The sequence below is a fragment of the Dreissena polymorpha genome, chromosome 4 (genome assembly GCF_020536995.1).
Source record: "Dreissena polymorpha isolate Duluth1 chromosome 4, UMN_Dpol_1.0, whole genome shotgun sequence".
In the NCBI taxonomy this organism is placed as follows: domain Eukaryota; kingdom Metazoa; phylum Mollusca; class Bivalvia; order Myida; family Dreissenidae; genus Dreissena; species Dreissena polymorpha.
In genome coordinates, this window is record NC_068358.1 from 46,177,419 (window position 1) to 46,197,084 (window position 19,666).

General features: G+C 34.4%; 1 long non-coding RNA gene across 1 annotated transcript; it reads left to right on the plus strand.

The window, feature by feature from the left end:
- Positions 1-11,558: 11,558 nt before the first annotated feature.
- LOC127879815 (uncharacterized) lies at positions 11,559-19,606 on the plus strand. Its single transcript, XR_008049245.1, has 2 exons — positions 11,559-11,905; positions 15,113-19,606. It is a non-coding gene; the product is annotated as an uncharacterized LOC127879815 (long non-coding RNA).
- Positions 19,607-19,666: the final 60 nt, after the last annotated feature.

Consider the following 19,666-nt stretch of genomic DNA (forward strand, 5'->3'; position numbering starts at 1 on the left):
GCAAATAAATCATGCATACAATACCTAAAATACTTATTACATCCATGCAAACTATTTCTAAAGTAACATCTCTGCATAAACATGGTGGTGGTGATGTTTATTGATACAATGCATTACAAAAATGCAGTTAGCCTTAAATTTGGTAAAATTTAAATATATTACAAGGGAGGCAAATGCTGTAAGCAAATAGAACATGCATAAACGGTAGTTGTTTCCCTTGTTTGAACCATGCTAAATCCTTAAAATGCCTATTTCCAGTAACTGTGACCTTCACCTGTGACCTTGACCTTTGACCTAGTGACCTCAAAATCAATAGGGGTCATCTGCGAGTCATGATCAATGTACCTATGAAGTTTCATGATCCTAGGCCCAAGCGTTCTGGAGTTATCATCTGACAACCACCTGGTGGACGGACCGACAGACCGACCGACAGACCGACATGAGCAAAGCAATATACCCCCTCTTCTTCGAAGGGGGGCATAAAAAGTAGCTTAGTATTTGAGAGCGTCAACAAGTTTGACTACCGTAGTTGTCCAAGTACAATCTTAGTTAGTGAAAATGATGTAAAAGTACGAAGTTAATTATCATATTGTTATTAACTTGAGAATAAATTTGAATGACACATTATTGTTTCAGTTGTAAAATGAAAAGAAAAACTTGGGCAATAGAATAATTCTTGTGGACATAGAGATATTTACAATAGACACAGTAACAGTTTTGATATTGTCACACCCTTGACATTTAGTTTGAAAAAAATGTACAAATGAAACTGTCCTACTTACATAATCAAAGTACTCGTGCCCGGTCAGGTTGAGAGCCACGTAGCGATCGTGTTGGTCCACCGTGAGATCGATTTCCCGATAACGCCCGCGGTGTTCAGCCACTGTCGACGGGACCCGATCTATCATGATGGAAACACCTTCAGATCGCGGTGATTTTCCACGCTCACGAAACATTTCCACGGTGGGAGTGTGGTGGCTGGCAGAAATTGCGCTAGATGTAGCGTATGTCAAGGGACATAGAAAATATTTGGGGAAGTAAAAAAACTTTAACATTTGCACGCTCACGCTAACACTCACGCCGGGGTGAGTAGGATAGCTCCACTATATATATTTCATATATAATAGTCGAGCTAAAAAGTCGGCAACAATCAATCGAGCGTTTGAATTCCCAGGTAAGTTTCACTATTTAGTATTTACCGTACAAGGGGTTGTTGTTGTTCTGAGTTTATTTACAGGTCCCACGCCCCTTCACGGAATCATTTTAGCTGGACCTACCGTACAAGGGGTACATTTAAGTATACTTAAGAGTACCCGGGGTACATTTAAGTAGTACCCAAGCCGGCAATGACCAATCAAGCGCCACTTACTAATATCTAAATATCAATTAAGGTAGCGCACCTCTAATGGGCACATATCCAAATATAATCTAATTAATTATTTTCTTAATTCGCTGAACTACATGCAAATTTGTAGGTAGGCTTCCCATGCTTTTTAAAAAAATATACCGATTTTTTCAAAACCACCCCCACGCTCGGCTTTTGTCCAGTTTATTTTCACCCCTGGGGTATATAAAAGTTCCATAATTCATTCAAATTTCCAAATATGGGCATGCAGTTGGTGTGTACAGATGCTGTAAAGGTGTTTAAAGTTTAAACAATATGAAATAAGTATTCTTTTACAGACATTTATTTTTTACAAATTTTTATCTATGGAAGAGCACCACGAAATGTAAGTGATTTAAGCCAAGTAAAAATTGGGTCGGTTAAAAACAAAGTGTCATAAAATTCAAAATTGTATCATTTAAGTCATATTTTAAACTTAGTTTTTATAGAAACACTATATACAGCAAAAATACCAAGAACTAGACAGATTTACCGTTTACTTTTTGAAATAAAAATAAAAATGCAACATGCATGGTTCGTATTTTCAACAGTAAATCACCCAATTTCGCCATAACGTTGTTTTAATTTTAATAATTGAAAAATGTTCATAAAAATTGCAACATATTTAACAATAAATATAGCTTATATGCCATATTAAATCAAATTACGTTAGAAAATAAATAAAACGCGTCGCAAAAAAGTATACGTCGTCGGCAGGATTCGAACCTGTGCGGGAATATCCCAAAAGATTTCTAGTCTATCGCCTTAACCACTAGGCTACGGCACCTAATAGTAGGCTCTTCAACCTTCGAAGAAATCGCGGGAAATCATTAGAGGTGCACTACCTTAAGATGAAATATATAGCAAGTAAGGCTATTTGAAGCTAAAAATAATCCTTTTTTAATCAAGTAAATAAAACATGTCAGATAATTCTAAAACATATGTAGCTGACTAAATTGATGATTATACAAATTGTAAATAAATGATTTTAATAAAACATATGCTAACAGGAATATAAAGTAGGATAGTCAGCAGCTTATTTTAATCTTAGTACATTTTATACAATTGAATGTCATCTTATTTGTACCTTGCTTTTGTTGTTGACTGTTCAAAACACATCTGTTTGTAGAGTTGTCCGTCCCTTACCATCAAGTGCTTTTCTAGCCTTGATTTGTGTAATGCTGGGACTCTTTGCAAAGCTTTGAAAATAGTCTGCCTAAAATATATCAAATGCAAGTATAAATAACTCATTGAGATATGTAATCTTTGTATACTTTTACTTTAATTACTTAAAATTTTGAAATAAAGTTTACACAGTGACAAAACATGAGCTGTGTCAAGACAGTGCACTTGACTATTTTTGCGCTTAGATGGTTAACGTATATTGTGTTAATATTATGTCAGTGACCTTTCCCCGATAGATGCGTATAATCCCGAGTCTATCGATTCCCCGATACATGCGTTTATTACCGTCTCTATCGATTACCGCATACATGCAAATTTTTCCGTGTCTGTCCATTACCCGATAATCCCGTATATTCCCAATATCCATTTTCAAATGCAAATTCTGATTAAATTGACGACAAAAGTGCTAAAGAAAACTCATTAACACAGACATCCAACATTTTTCTAAAGTATCAAATGAATTTCGGCATATGTTTCTATTTAAAGATTTGATGAAATAGGTGTCCAATCAGGACAAGTATAGTCCAACACGCGTAAATAACTTAATGTGGTGTGCGCGCATCGTGTACAGTTCATGTCCTTTTACAAATTGTAGCAGCGAATAAATACATGTATATGCCCATGATACTTTCGTGTCCAGTGTTGGTCTTGACAAAAAGCGCGCGAAAATTGGCGTGGGTGTATTTATTTATACACAAAAACTGCGTAACGCCGACAACATTGTAAAAGCTTCGTAGTAAATTTCCATTTGAGTATCGGGGTATCTCGCAAATGATTTTGACATTTTCCTGAATAAAATAAAAGCAAACACCTATAGATAACACAGATTGGAACATCTCCTCTTCGCAATAGCGATATGCGATAATATCTAACGGCGGACGCGGGTCACATGACATCGATTTTGGAGATGCCGGTGTACCTGTAGATTCTTCCCTGTTCCAGCTACTGTCGGCCATTTTGTTTTAAAGCAATCAATTATGGGCAAAGTCGGTCGCCGCAAACAGACATATTGAATTTTTTTTTTTTGTAAATAAAAATAAGTTTTTATTTTCTGTGTTGATAATACTTCAGGTTTTGGTAGTTATTATTATTATGTATTATTAATTTATCGGAATTTGAAAGAGAACAATGGATTTGTTCATTTTCGATAATTTTTGAAAAATTGAAAGGCCCAAACGATTTTTTTCAAAAACGTCTTCATTTCTCATCACATATTGATTAAGTAAGATGGCTATGATAGGTAAAATGTTAATCTAGGTATGATTTATAAAAAGTAGACGAAAATAAGGCATTTTAAAGGATTTTGCCTTTGTACAATTTTATACTGTTATTTCATTCAATCATTTTCACACCTGTCGCCAAAGTGGTTTGTTTCTTTTTTTAAACTTTTCTATTTCTCATCCCAAATCGTTGAAGTATGACTTTTATGCTAGGAGAGATGCTTATCTAAGTATAAATTACAAAAACGTAGAAGAAAAGGTTCAATTTAAAGGGTTTGGCCTTATACAATGTTGGAACAATTTTAAGCTCTTTTCCTTTGTTGTACACGATTGCTGTCAAACGTGTTTTTGTTCTTTTTAATAAACTTTTTCATTTTTCATCCCAAATAGATTAAATCAGATTTTTATGCTTGGTGATATGTTTATCTAGGTTTCAATTAAACAAACTGGAGGAAAATGTTCATTTTAAAGGATTTTGGCCTTGTACAAAGTTGGTACAATTTTTAGCTCTTATACCCTATTGTACACATCTGTCGTCAAACGTGCTTTGGTTCATTGTGAAAACCTTTGCCATTTTTCATACAAACATAACATCTCCTTCAGTTCGCTAATTGATCCGACAATTAACACGCGCGTGAAATGTTTTGTTGTTTTTTTCTTTTCGCGAAATCCTAGTCCATGGCAATTAGAGCTTTTATTAATTACCAATAGAAAAAAAAACTTGGTTACAAACAAAACTTTAATAACCTATAACTCATGAATAAGATCTAAATAAAAAATAGAGAATTGAAAAATTGAAAAAATCCACAGAATCAATATTGAAATAAGACTAACTGAAACCGTTTTTGGATCGAACGATCATAGCATTTATTATACTGTAATGTTGTCTTTATCAGATCCCTAGATCTATGTGTCCACATATATCTATCCGTTTTGAAATAATATTATTTTATAAGGTTTTAAATGTTTGAATTAAAAATGTATACAAGAAAATTTTATCAGCAAAAGCCTTTCAAATAAATTATTCAACGGCATTCTCGCCGCGATTTGGAAATTCTTATAGCGCTATTACTTCAACGATCGCGGCATTATAATTTTTTATTTTAGGTTAATAGAATCGAGGTTTTGTAAAAGCATAATTACTCATGTTTCTATGAAACTTTATTTTATAAAAATCGGATCATTATTGACCAATTTACAGCCGCCTTTCTATAGCGCCGTAACATTTTTGCATAACTTTGCTCGATAATCGTAGCCTTTGCTACTGGACACGTCGCTATCTTATCGCAATCGTGATACATCGGCTATCTTCGGACTCCGTCGATTGATTTATGGAATAAATCGTCTGCTGATTCAAAGTGTTTTTATCAGTTTCTCGACCACGTGACCCCGCCGCGAGATAGCCCGATAAGGCGCGAAGTTTCCAATCTGTGTATTCTATAGGTCTTTGATAAAAGTAATAAACACTGTATCATTTTCATAATTTAGTTCCTTCAATATTGCAACAATTATTGTACTGTATCTGATTGCACGCAAAGTGCCGTGTACAGTTCATATTCTTTTACAACGACCAATTAACAGCGTCATCTATATTTAGATTTTATGCAACATGTACAATATAAAGAAGTGAAACTCCAGCTGCTGGAGCAGTATTGAATTTTCATTAAAAACAATTAGCTGGTCCTTTATTTAAGGCAAGTGACCGATTGCCCAAACAGTACAAAACAGCACAATACAGCACAATACAAACCAACATAAACACAAAATATGAATAAAGCTGGGGTCACCGCCTTGGAACGGTCAATGCAAAGCATTGGGGGTTTAAACCTGGTTATAGAGCGCTCAACCTCACACTTGGCCCAGCAATATTCATAATACATTTAAGTGTAAATAAAATTTAACGTCATAGCATTGTAACTCAAATTAAACAATAATAAAAGGGAATTAAAACGCATTCAATTTAATTACTATTTAATTACTCAATTGCATTGAAGATACAAGAGTAACAGAATTACAACTTTTTGACGAACGATCAAATAAAACTATTAACAATTGTCAACTACATTCCTTCTTTATAGAAAAGAATTGTGAATATAGAATCATATAGTTAATATCTCAGATAATCATCGCGCAAATACAGGAAGAAGTCATTTTCTGGAAATTGGGAGAAAGTAAAAGTGATTTTTCGAAAATAAACCAATGTTTTTTTTTCCATTTAATTTGTCAAAATTATTAATATTTTGTGTTGTCTTTGTATGTTTGTTTGGTTCTCATTTGTTTTTAGCAAATCTTATGAAAATTAATATCGTAATGGTTAATGTTTAAAGCAAGTCCCGTTTCCGAGATCATATACGAGAAATACTTCGACATGTTAACTGACGTATACAATTATTGTTTTGACAGACGACACGTGTTTATCTAAATTTTGTGTTTCTGTAATACACAGGATATTGGATTATCGCTGCTTGTGTGAGCAATAAAACAAAGACGCAGTCGGCGGTTTTCAGTAGGCCTTTTGTACTGACCAACATAATAATTAATAGTGCACGTGCTTATCTAATATTAAGGGATAAACACGCGGGATACTAGACACTTTGTGCTTGTTTGGGCCATAAAACGCAATCCTGGTGGCTTTTTTCAGTAGCACACGTGTCCAGAAACTAACGAGTTCGGGTAATAAAGCACAGAGATAATGATCTGAAAACTGCATGGAGCCTGAAATGAAACAAAATGCCAACAAATCAAAAGATAAACCGCCTAATGTTTCAGTATATATTGTCAATAAAACACTGAAAACAATTACATGTATGTTTTACTTGAAAAAAGTGTGGCTTTGTTGTTCATTCAACATCATGCATTGTTAAGAATACAAACTTAAGATTTATATGGTTGGAAGGAGAATTTATTTCTCTACAATATTTACATGGACACAAATGATGTGAAATGCAAGGAACTAAGTGAAAATTAAGCCCAAAACAAGACAGGTGTCACAGTTGAGAAATTTTCCTATATTTTCCAAATAACCCTATTGAGATGGTGTAGTCAGGCTTATCAGCTGTATATGGAGTCACTGTTATCAGATAAGCAGGACTGGTATTGGCCTGGGGTGGCAAATCAGATAGGGGTCTTTCAGGGAAAGGGAAATATATATATATATTATTCTTATTAATATGTCCAATATACAAATATTATATTATCTAAGAAATATATAGAAATCATTCATCTTTCAAAATATATATTTATTAACAACTATCGTTATCGATGCTAAAAGAAAAAATCTTACGGTATGAATCAGTAAAATATTTGTTAACTTCTTCCATTGCATGATTTTTATAAACATAACCAAATTGCAAAATAATTATCATTCATGTCGTTACACTTGTTTATTAGTTAATAAATGTGGTTGTTGTTGTTGTTGATATATATGCCTCAAATTATGGTTCGTCTGAAAATTGAGTCCATGATTTAATCAATTAATCAACACCTAAAATACTTATTAACACCTACGTGACACGGGTCGTTAATATCGTAATTTACCTAATCTTCACCTTTGTTAAATATTGATTAACACATTACTTGACACGGGTCGTTAATATCTAAATCGATTTAATCTGCACTTTTGTAAAAATGAAGAACACCTTTGAATCCAAACTAACAACTAACCAATCAATTAAAAAAGGTAAGGATTATTGTGTAAAACAAACGGATTTAATGAGTATTTAGATGTTTTAGTATTCTTCAATAAAATAATTAGATTTCCATGTAAATTTGAAACAACGGTCATAATATTCGAATAATTTAAACATTAAAATAAAAAGAATGCAAGTTATTGTCTCTTGTATTTTTATTTTGGCATTTATAAAACACTTAAATAACATATACTACATTCACATTAAACAAAAAAACAACAATATATTTCACACAGGGTAACAAACAAACCATCTTATACAAATACTACATATATGTATTAAACATAAAATAAAAAGAATGCAAGTTATTGTCTCTTGTGTTTTTATTTTGGCATTTATAAAACACTTAAATAACATATACTGCATTCACATTTAACACAAAAAAACAATATATTTCACACAGGGTAACAAACAAACCATCTTATAAAAATACAACATACATGTATTAAACACAAGAACTTTTATTAAAATTAATACAACTACCGACATAGATTACGTACAGCAACAAAGTTTCACACTTAAAACAGAAACAGAACCAACACTTGTTTTCAAAGACCACAAACTTGTTCACACAGATCAACACATTGTTCAATTACTCGACGGCGTCTGTGACACTCACAGATGGCTTGTACAGGCAGCTGAACGCCTTCAGCAGACCTGTGGAGGTGAGGTTGCCCTCTCTGTAGCTCTTCCACAGGGCGAAAGTCTTCCCCTGAAGAGTCGCATAGTTTGTTCGCTGGTATCGGCGAAGTTTCATATCCGAAACGAGCTCCGCGTTTCTGACAGCGGTGACGGCCTCATCGTGCAAAAGCTTCGCCAGAAGATAAAATGGCGGGCAGCTGTCGTTGGCCTTCTGGTTGAGGCCACCCTGAAAATAAGAAACAAACTATTGTCATAACATCAAAGAAGCGGTAAAATATAATAATATTTCTCCATCTTGTATATAGTAAAGAAATACAAAGAAGGAATATGCGGACGATATATACAAATTTCATAAACTAACAATGACATCGACAAATTTCACTGACAACACGGCTTTAATTGCTTAAAATATAGTCCGTAATACAATTGTTGCGTTATAACTCGTATACAGATAACTCTATTGATAGTTATGTGTTCTTTATTTAGTTCTTTACATAATGTTTCAAAGTCCAATACATGGAGTCTGTAATTAAAAGAGAATTTTGATTTATTTCTGGTTATGTTTAAAACTTGGCATTTACTTGGGTTGAACTCCATGTACCAAAGATGTTCCCATTTCATAAGTTTATCTAGATCTTCTTGTAGAGTATGGCAGTCATGCATATTGTTGATTGTAAGATAAACGGCAGTGTCATCTGCAAATAAGCGAACTTGAGAAGTAATAGATTTAGGTAAGTCATTTATATAAAGAAGAAAAAGTAACGGACCAAGCACAGACCCTTGTGGTACCCCAGATGTCACTGGTACCATCTAGAGCAACACGTTGAGGAATGATTTGATCCATGAGAGAGTATCTTTATCCGCACCATGTTCCTGCAATTTGAAAAGCAGTTTGAGATGGTTCACTTTGTCGAACGCTTTACTGAAATCAAGCAATATTAGATCAGTTTGTTGTCCAGATGACATATTTCGTGCCAGGTCATCAATGAGTTGTAGAAGTTGTGTTTCGCAGGAACGCTTTTCTCTGAAGCCATGCTGTAGGTCATAAAGTATGTTATATTTATTGAAGTAAGCTGAAAGATTTGAGGAAACTATATGTTCTAAGGATTTACATAAAATACAGGTAAGAGAGATAGGTCTGTAATTTGCTGGGTCTTCTTTGTTTCCTTTCTTGTACAGTGGTATAACATTTGCAGATGTCCATAATTTTGGTAGATTTCCGGAGTCCAATGATTTCTGAAAAAGAAGTGTTATTATGGGAGAAAGTTGTTTACTTAATTCTTTAAGAACAAGAGGTTTGATGTTATCTGGGCCTGCTGCCTTGTCTGGTTTAAGAATGGATAGCAACTTCTGCACACCATTGACACTGACTGTGATCTTTGGCATTGTTGGATATTTTCTGAAAGATGAAGATGAAATTCCATTTAGATTTCTGAAAAAAGAGAGTCATGATTGAGATAGGGTAAGGGGGGGACATAGGTGTGAAAACGGATTGGAACTGTTGGTTCAAAACATTGGCCTTTTCTTGATTCACAGATGTTGATTTTCCTTAAACATTGTCAAAAAGAGTAGATATACATTGAGCGTCTTGTTTGGAGTTTTTTAAGAGAGTATACAGTTTCTTCGAATTAAAGTTGGATCTGTCTTCTTGGGCGTCAGGGTCTTCAATGCCTAAAATGGACTCGATATTTATTATAAGCAGTTTTAGTATTTCGTTTGATAAGGTTTTTAATATTGAGAAACATTTTCCTAGTCTTATGTGTTCCATTGTTTTTAAGTCTGAAATAAAGGTTATCTCTTTTTCTCATTAGTCGTTTTATCGGTTGTGTAATCCATGGTAGTGATCTTCTTGTACCTATAGTTTTTGAGGGAATAAATTGTTTAATACCAGTTGATATCTCATCTGAAAAAATTGACCAAAATTCTTCTACCGAGGTACTTTCACCTTTTTCAAGAACCCTCACTCATTGCATGTATGTTTTAAAAGAATCCCAGTCTGCCTTTCTATACAGCGGTACAACCCTGGGTTTCTGTTTTGCTATTTTTACTTTTAGATCTGAAATGAAAGATACAATATCATGGTCTGAAATACCTGGAAGAGTTTTTACAGAGTTAACAAGAGTATGATTAGAGGTCAGGAAAAGGTCTAAGATGTTGTTTCCTCTTGTGTTTTCACTCACCATTTGAGTAAGGTTGAAATCTGCAAGCAAGTCAATAAAGTCATCATAAAGTTTTACATTACTACATCCAGGTTTTATTGTGGGTCTGTGTTCTGTATCCCAGGAGAGCTTGGGGTTATTAAAATCTCCGAGTATCCAAAAATTTCCTTTCGGGTTGGCGGTTAGCTCTAGAGATTTCCTAAATTCTTCCGAACTTTGCACGTCAGCTTCTTTTGGTCAATAGTATGCTGCAATATATAAAGGTTTACATGAGGTTAAATGAATTTTAATCCAGAGTAGTTCACAGTTAGTTTAGCTGTTTCTGTTGAGTTGCCAAAATTGTGTCTTTCACTAAAATAAAAACTCCTCCACCTTTGCTGCTTCGGTCTTCTCTGAAGGGGGTGTAACCTAAAAACTTTGGGAAAATTTCACTGTCTTTATGATCTTCATTAAGCCAGGATTCTGTACCTACAACAATATCTGGTTTATGATGATCTAATAAGGCATAAAATTCAGATTTTGTATTTGTACTGGACTGAAAGTTTACACATATAACTTTTAATTTTGGATACTGTTTAAATGGTGTTTTCTGTGTCCCAGGCTTGGTGGCCGTCTGCGTTGTGTTCCATCTGGTCTGTGTAACATCATTGAGTGGTTGAAAGCTGTTATGGGAAGAGAGAGACGACAACGAGTGCAATGAGCCACTTGTAAAATTAAGGCAATCACATATCGAGCATATCCACGAAAAAGACCCATCTAATGCTACAAGGTCATTGTATGTGTTGGAATCAACATTCTGACAATTTATATGGAACCATTGAGAACATGTGTCACACTGTATGGCTAAATCATTTTCAAAAACTTCAGTACCACATGAACCACATGGGTATTCAGGGCCTGGATTTGTCTCTATGTCATTAGATAATGAAAGAAGCAAAATACATAAGTACATCAATGATGAAGTTCTAGTACATTTCTGTGGAATATGCCACTTGTTAAATTTCAGTAAACAACCATAAATATGAACATTTCCCGGCTGGATACTATTTGGAGGAACAGTGGGCCTTGGGTGGTTGGGTAGGCTTCTGCTTGGTCTGTAAGTAAACAAGGATAGAAACAGGAACGCTGTAAAATGAATCAAAATACATGAATGCATAATTCAAAACAAGTCTGTAATGGCGGCTTCCGAAGGTCACGGTCACTAGGAACAAATCTGTAATGCACACGAAAGTGTTATAACTACCAGAAACGGAGGCAAGTAGCCGATACCGTATATATGAAATTATTCTCGGTTTGATAAATACGCTATAGTATGGTTGAATACGTGTTATTTAGAAGAAAGATTATGGTAATGGTTTAGCGCGTATAATGCACGGGTTTTGTGTGCATGTTTTAGCGCGAAAGCGCACGAGTTTTTCGTTTTGGGGTATATATGATTTGCACATCTAGTGAGACGCCATTCGAGGGTTGTTTTTGACAGGCAAAGTTATGGAGCAAGAAAACGAAAGGGTGATAAAGTAGTTTAGGCGTTCATTTGCGAAATACATAGTATTCGGAAGGAGATTTTCGATGAGAGGACTGATTCTCTGCTAGAAGCGGAATGGTGAGCTGGAACTTCGAACAAAGGTCAGACGTGTTGGTTCTGTTTATTGTAATAACACTGGCAACAACATTCCGATTGAAATTAACACAGGTTGTGTTCCTTGTTAACTTTTATGATAAGTATATTCAATAACATGCTCCATATCTTTATTTGTGCTGTTGTTTTTGTTTAGTTCCAACTATTCAGATACATCAATTGATTTGATTATTGTGTAAAAATGAAACTATTTAAGTTCAAAAAGAGGTCGCAAATGTAATGGTCTGGTAGGATTATATATAGGTAAGGCCACATAGTGTGTCACTCCAGGTTGTTTTGATAGCAGAGTTAGATCACTCTCCCTCATGTTTTTACGAACACCTTGCTTTATTTTTATTGTTTTTAAGATATAACATCTTATATGGTAATACATGTGTTACAAGTTTGTGTATTAGTTCCAAGCGTATAATTCAACAAACGATTAATAACAATTAACTGCCGTTTTCCATATAATTCAGCACGATGGTTGTGTGCGATATATGACGTGGTATGATAATAAGCGGATGAAAATTTATGCGAACATATCTTTAAACTATTCAGGTATTCCAATTGTGAATTAAGAATGTAACATCAAAAATCGATACATTACGGAAATATATATTCTATTCATCTATGAAACAGCTATAGAGACTTGTCTTGTAAACTTTTTTCGAAACATGTTTGTGTTTTGCATATATTACATCTCGTTCGCTGGATATTGAATAAACAGTTTATATGTTATTGTTGTATACAATTAAACATTTTCTCTAAATTGAATTAAAACATTAAGAGTTATTATATTTTTCATAATAATTTAAGACGTTAAGTTTCCCCTGCAAGGTTGGTGTCAATAATGGTGCATGCATATGTGCTAATTAATTTACGATATTTTGGATAAACTGTGGTATAAATTTGGTTTGAAAAGAGCGTTGACAATAAGACTGTTGTTTTAAACTTAGATGAAAGGCATTTATCGGTTTTGTTAAATTTAGTTTCGTCATAGCTTAATGCATTTTTAGCTCATCTATTTTTTGAAAAAAAATTATGAGCTATTGTCATCACCTTGGCGTCGGCGTCGGCGTCGGCGTCTGCGTCGGCGTCGGCGTCGGCGTCCGGTTAAGTTTTGCGTTTAGGTCCACTTTTCTCAGAAAGTATCAATGCTATTGCATTCAAACTTGGTACACTTACTTACTATCATGAGGGGACTGGGCAGGCAAAGTTAGATAACTCTGGCGTGCATTTTGACTGAATTATGTGCCCTTTTTATACTTAGAAAATTGAAAATTTTGGTTAAGTTTTGCGTTTAGGTCCACTTTTTTCAGAAAGTATCAATGCTATTGCATTCAAACTTGGTACACTTACTTACTATCATGAGGGGACTGGGCACGCAAAGTTAGATAACTCTGGCCTGCATTTTGACAGAATTATGTGCCCTTTTTATACTTAGAAAATTGAAAATTTTGGTTAAGTTTTGTGTTAAGGTCCATTTTATTCCTTAAGTATCAAAGCTATTGCTTTCATACTTGCAACACTTACTAACTACCGTAAGGGGACTGTGCAGGCAAAGTTATGTAACTCTGACTGGCATTTGGACGGAATTATGGGCCCTTTATACTTAGAAAATTGAAAGTTTGGTTAAGTTTTGTGTTTTGGTCCACTTTACCCCTAAAGTATCATAGATATTGCTATCATACTTGGAACACTCGCAAACTATCATAAGGGTACAGTAAAAGGACAAGTTGCATAACTCTGGATGTCATTTTTATGGAATTATGGCCCTTTTTTGACTTAGTAACTTTGAATATATGGTTAAATTTTGTGTTTAGATCCACTTTACTTCTTAAGTATCAAGGCTTTTGCTTTCAAACTTCAAATACTTTCATGCTATCATGAGGTTACTGTACCTGGCAAGTTGAATTTTACCTTGACCTTTGAATGACCTTGACTCTCAAGGTCAAATTATTAAATTTCTCTAAAATTGCCATAACTTCTTTATTTATGATTAGATTTGATTGATACTTTGACAAAACTACTCTTACCTGACATACCACAATAGACTCCACCCAAACCATCGCCCGTGCCCCCCCCCCCACAACCCCCCCCCCCCCCTATTTTTTTTTTTTTTTTTTTTTTTTTTAAGATCATCTCACAAATGACCACCACACCCTCACACTATACCCCCCCCCACCCCACCCCCTCCCCAATTTTTTTTTTAAACGGTTAAAAAACAAAACTATTTATTTGGATTATTTTATGTTTGAAATACCGTCCAACCATCGCACCCAAGAATCCCACCCCCCCTCCCCCCACCCGAATCCCCCCCCCCTATTTTTTTTTTTTTTTTAAGATCATCTCACAAATTACCACCACACCCTCACACTATACCCCCCCACCTCACCCCCCCCCCCATTTTTTTTTTATGAAACGGTTAAAAAACACAAATATTTATTTTTATTATTTTATGTTTGAAATACCGTCCAACCATCGCACCCAAGAATCCCCCCCCATCCCCCCCACCGCCCCACCCCCCCACCCCCCCCCCCCGATTTTTTTCCCCTTTTTTTCGCATTTTTGGAAGAAAATGTAATAAATGTCCACACCCCCACACAATGCACCGCTCTTCACCTTTAAAAAGAAAATAGATGAGCGGTCTGCACCCGCAAGGCGGTGCTCTTGTTAAAGATTAGGTACTGTAATGATAACAAAAGTAGACCGGATTTATTTGCAATATAAGTCGATTTTGTTTTCGTGATAGTTTTTGTTCTTGTTTGGTGGACTGTTGGCTTGATGTGTAAAGACATTTTGCTTTTATGGTGTTTGGCCGTTTTTTGAATGCCAGTTAACATGTGTAATTTTGCTTATCGTTTTGGTGAAAGCCAGTTGACCAGATGTGGATAAACCCAGTTAGCGCGTGTAGTTTGTTAACCAAATTTGTTAAAACGTGCGTTTACATTTACATGTTTGTTTTTATTTAATGTTAAGATTGTACTGTTCGAAGGATATTATATATATCGGAGAACATTAAATGTATGTTATTAAGGGCCAGATTGGCTTATGTAAATTAACCGGTTGGCTCGGGTTGTCCGTTGACAGTTTGTTAAAAGCAGATTTTTTCAGATGCGTATAAGCCAGTTTGCTTGCGTGTCAGTTCACTAAAATGTCTCAAAACACATGCTGAAATTGCATTTACACGTTTGCGAAGTTTATTTTTTCAGAAGCTGGACAGTTCGAAGAATAAATAATGAATAGTGTAACATTATAGTAAGAGGGCAGCTCGAAAGGTATAATTTGTTGTTTGTTTTGTTTTGTGTAATTATGTGTTAGAAAATAACTTGTTAAGATTAATAATGATGATTTTATTGATGATGATGTTATAAATGTTGATGATGATGCTAACGTTATTGATGAGGAGGAGGAATAGTTGACAGTATTTTGTGAATGGATAATACTACATTAACGAATTTTGAGTGAATGAAATTATTTTAGGTTTGATAAATACCGAATGATGTTGGTCTATACATATTATTTAGAAGAGAAAGAGTGTGGTTATGGTTTAGCACGCAAAATGAATGGGTTTCTAGGTTTTGCGTTTAATTGAACAAAAACAAGTAACGGTTCAACAACAGGGATTATTTTAGTATCACAGAAATTCAACTTTGCATCAATAACGGTTTTCTTTGAGATTTGTTTGATGGGTTAAAATTCCAAAAATTGACGAGTTTTGCAGCCGACCAAGTACCTATAGCTTTGTATTTGAGTGTGTTAAGCATTTTGTTGTTTTCAAATTAGTAAATCAAAATTAATACTAGTATATCTAGTATATCAATTGAGCTTATGCTATTGCCATGGAAATTTGAGCCAGGGTTCGATCAGTAGCTTAAAGTATGTCTGTGTTGGTGAATTGAACCTAAAAACAAATGTCAAGTCGGTAGTTTTAATTTTAAGAGCAGAACATACGTATTGATTGTGAGAACATTCGTAAAATGTGTTTGGTATTTGTGCATGTCTCTTGTGGTCATTGGACCAAGTTGTTTAAGACCAATTGGCCTGATTTTGAAAGCCAGTTGGCTTGTATGGTCAGTTGACCGTTTTTAAAGCCAGTCTATATGGTGTGTGAAAGCCTGTTGGCTTGTGTTGTCAGGTTACCGAACTTTCTTGGAACGAAAGTCTCATAGAATTTACAATATTTGCAAGATTATTGTTTGCAATGCAGTAACTGGACAGTTCGAATAGTATATTAAGTATTGAAGAACATAAAGGTATGGTTTATGTAGTATGTTATTATTATTACTAGGATTATTATGATGTATTTTATTTGGGTGCATTCGGAGAATTGCAAAGACGGTAGTTAAAAAGAGCCTATTACATCAGATATATTAAAGAAATTTTATCACACTTTTGTTTCTGAGAGCGATTGTTCTTTGGGGTATTTAAGAGGCGTTACAATCTTTTTCTTATCTTATGCTGTTTTTTTAGGATAAATTTTGTCTGTTAAAAGATCAGATGTTGTATTTTTAGATATGCATTGTGATATTTAAGTTGAAAAGTCAAAAACGGACATTTTAAGAGAGGGTAATACTGTTCTGATTGCAAAACTAATACAGACACATGTCCTGTGAAATTGTTTGAAAAGTGTTTGTGTGTTGCAGATATTGCATGTTCATCTACTGATTATGTGTTTAGACCAGTTTATTTGTGTAATGTTTAACACTGTTTCAAATTGATTTCTAATAATAAGCATATAAGTTATTCTACTATAAATGATAGTTTTGAGGAAGAAGTTAAGTCTAATGGGTTATGTTTCTTCTAAATATGGACTTCATTCTTTTCGTGCTGGTGGAGCATCTATAAGTGCCAATAATAAGACTGTGGATAGACTTTGGCAAAGACATGATAGATGAAAAAGTGTTTCCACTAAGGACGGATATGTTAAAGATTCTTTGAAAGACAGATTATCGGTGTCGCTAAATTTAGATTTGTGAAAAGTCATTATTAATGTATGTGTGATTTGAAATATATGATGTGTTGTTCGTAGCACATTTAAAGACACTATAATATATTATTATATAAATGGTTTGGAAATGCTTTTGAGTATTATTAAGTTCTGTGTTTGTGTTGTGTGTATGTTCCTTGTGGTCATTGGACCAATTTGTTTACGGCCATTTGGCCTGATTTGGTAAGCCAGTTGGCTTGTATGGTCAGTTGACCGTTTTTTAAAGCAAGTTGATTTGATGTGTGAAAGCCGGTTGGCTTTTGTGAGTTGACCTTATTTTCTTAAAAAGCATGTTCACATGGAGTTAACAATCTGCAAGTTTATTTTTTGCAGTGCAGTAACTGGACAGTACGAATGGTATATTAAGTATTGGAGAACATAAAGGTATGGTTTATGTAGTATGTTATTATTATTATAAGGATTATGATTATGATATTTTTTATTTCCGTTTTAATGTTTATCATTAATTTGGTAAATATTGTTTTATTATATCTGTTTAATTCTCTTGTGCATTATTCGATTGGTCATTTGACCGTTTGTGAAGGCCAGAGTGTGCCTGATGTTGTTAGCCGTTTGGCTTGTGTGGTCATTTGACCGTTTGTGAAGGCCAGAGTGTGCCTGATGTTGATTAGCCGTTTGGCTTGTGTGGTCATTTGACCGTTTGTGAAGGCCAGAGTGTGCCTGATGTTGATAAGCCAGTTGGCTTGTGTGGTCAGTTGACCGTTGTTGAAGGCCATAGTGTGCCTATTTTGATTGAATTGATTTTATTGCTTTTACCAATGTTTATAATTGTATCTTTTCAGTTAAAACACAGTTCGAGAGGTATATAACGTGGTGGAGAATATTTAGGTATTCATTTTATGTTTTATATTATTTGTATTCTCTCTTTGTTTTATTCGAAAGTCCTGTCAAATACAAGCACTCACTCCTATTTTGTCTTTGGTTTATTATTTGTTTGATAATGATAATGATGATGATATGGGTTATAAAGATGATGAGATTTTAATAGTATTTTGAGAATAGAGAATAATAAATTTACTCATAACTATGAGTAAATGAAATTATTCTCGGTTTGATAAATACGCTATAGTATGGTTGAATACGTGTTATTTAGAAGAAAGATTATGGTAATGGTTTAGCGCGTATAATGCACGGGTTTTGTGTGCATGTTTTAGCGCGAAAGCGCACGAGTTTTTCGTTTTGGGGTATATATGATTTGCACATCTAGTGAGACGCCATTCGAGGGTTGTTTTTGACAGGCAAAGTTATGGAGCAAGAAAACGAAAGGGTGATAACCCCGCCCGCCCGCCCTTAATGAACATATGTATGGTTAAATAATTGGTTACATTGCTTTTATGTTTATAATTTTGCTATTATAAAGTCTATATTTAGTATATTTTCAGTTCGGTTTTTAGTCCATGTGAGATGGGATCTTAACACGAACCGATTTCTTTACTGGTAAAGAAGATGGGTGTATTTTCATTTAAGTCTGAAGCAGCTAAGTTTTCTTGATTATTTTGACTCATTTTTTACATAATATTGTGTTTAATGAGGTCTTTTAAGTTATGGGTGTCGTGTTTTTCGAGACTCTCAATTTCTGGAGATAGTACCTCCAGCATACTTATTGAAATATTGGTATGTTTAAATGTCAGTGTTATAATTTTTTGTTGTCGTTCGTAATGAACGTTTAATTTTAAAGACATTTTTATTTTACGATTACTTAATATTTTCATTTTGGTGTGACTGGTTAGATGTTGAAGTCGGTTTAATATAGCTGTTAAATTCGTCATATGCATTTATATATTTCTCGAAATATTTATGATTTATCAACATTCTTTATAGATGCTTTATGGATTTTATGGTTTGAGTGATTTGTTTGTTTCTTGTTGATGTCCGGGGTGTGTGCAGGATGCTTTTGATGTTTGTTTGTTATGTTAACTTGCGCAATGAAATTGATAATGTTTTAATTACTTTTTTTACTATAAAATACTTAATGTTACAGTATCTTAATAGCTGCTTATTTGTAGATTTCTCTAAATTAGAGGTTTTGGGAGGTGATGAAGGCACCTAGACACCGGTCTCGAGCCATGGGTCCTCATACGTCCCCCTGCCATTAAAAGAAAAAATAAGAAAACAAAAATGGCAGTAGGGTTGCGTATCCCGCTCGCGGTTTTACCTGAATCGTTTATTACTACTGATTATTGTATGGGGTGTACGTGAAGTCATGTACACTTCTCTTGATTGGTGGTGGTAGATGAATCTTGCAGATATTAGCAGCTTCTTTGAACAAATTAATGTTTCACATTTGTTTATTTATAATATTTAAGCAAGTTAGCGTGATTGATGGGCATTGGGGGCGTCCTGTGTGCACTGTGGGCATCGGCGGGGATCAGTTTATTCAAATAGTAACTCTTTTTTTTTAGATATATACTTGACGTCTAATTGTTATGAATACATTTGCACCTTTTCACATGACACACATGTGTATGCGAAGTATTCATAATTACATGCCCTACAGCATTTAAATAGTATCGTTTCAGTTCTTTATACACCTGAACAAAGATGTTACACCGTTTCCAGTCGTCTCGAGATTCCTCAACTGAGCGGTGCCGTTGAGGTCTATATCCATTGCGCATACAACATATACGGGCGTCAGAAGAATTGTTTTTTGCATTTATTTGTTGAAAGTCCTGTCAAATACAAGCACTCACTCCTATTTTGTCTTTGGTTTATTATTTGTTTGATAATGATAATGATGATGATATGGGTTATAAAG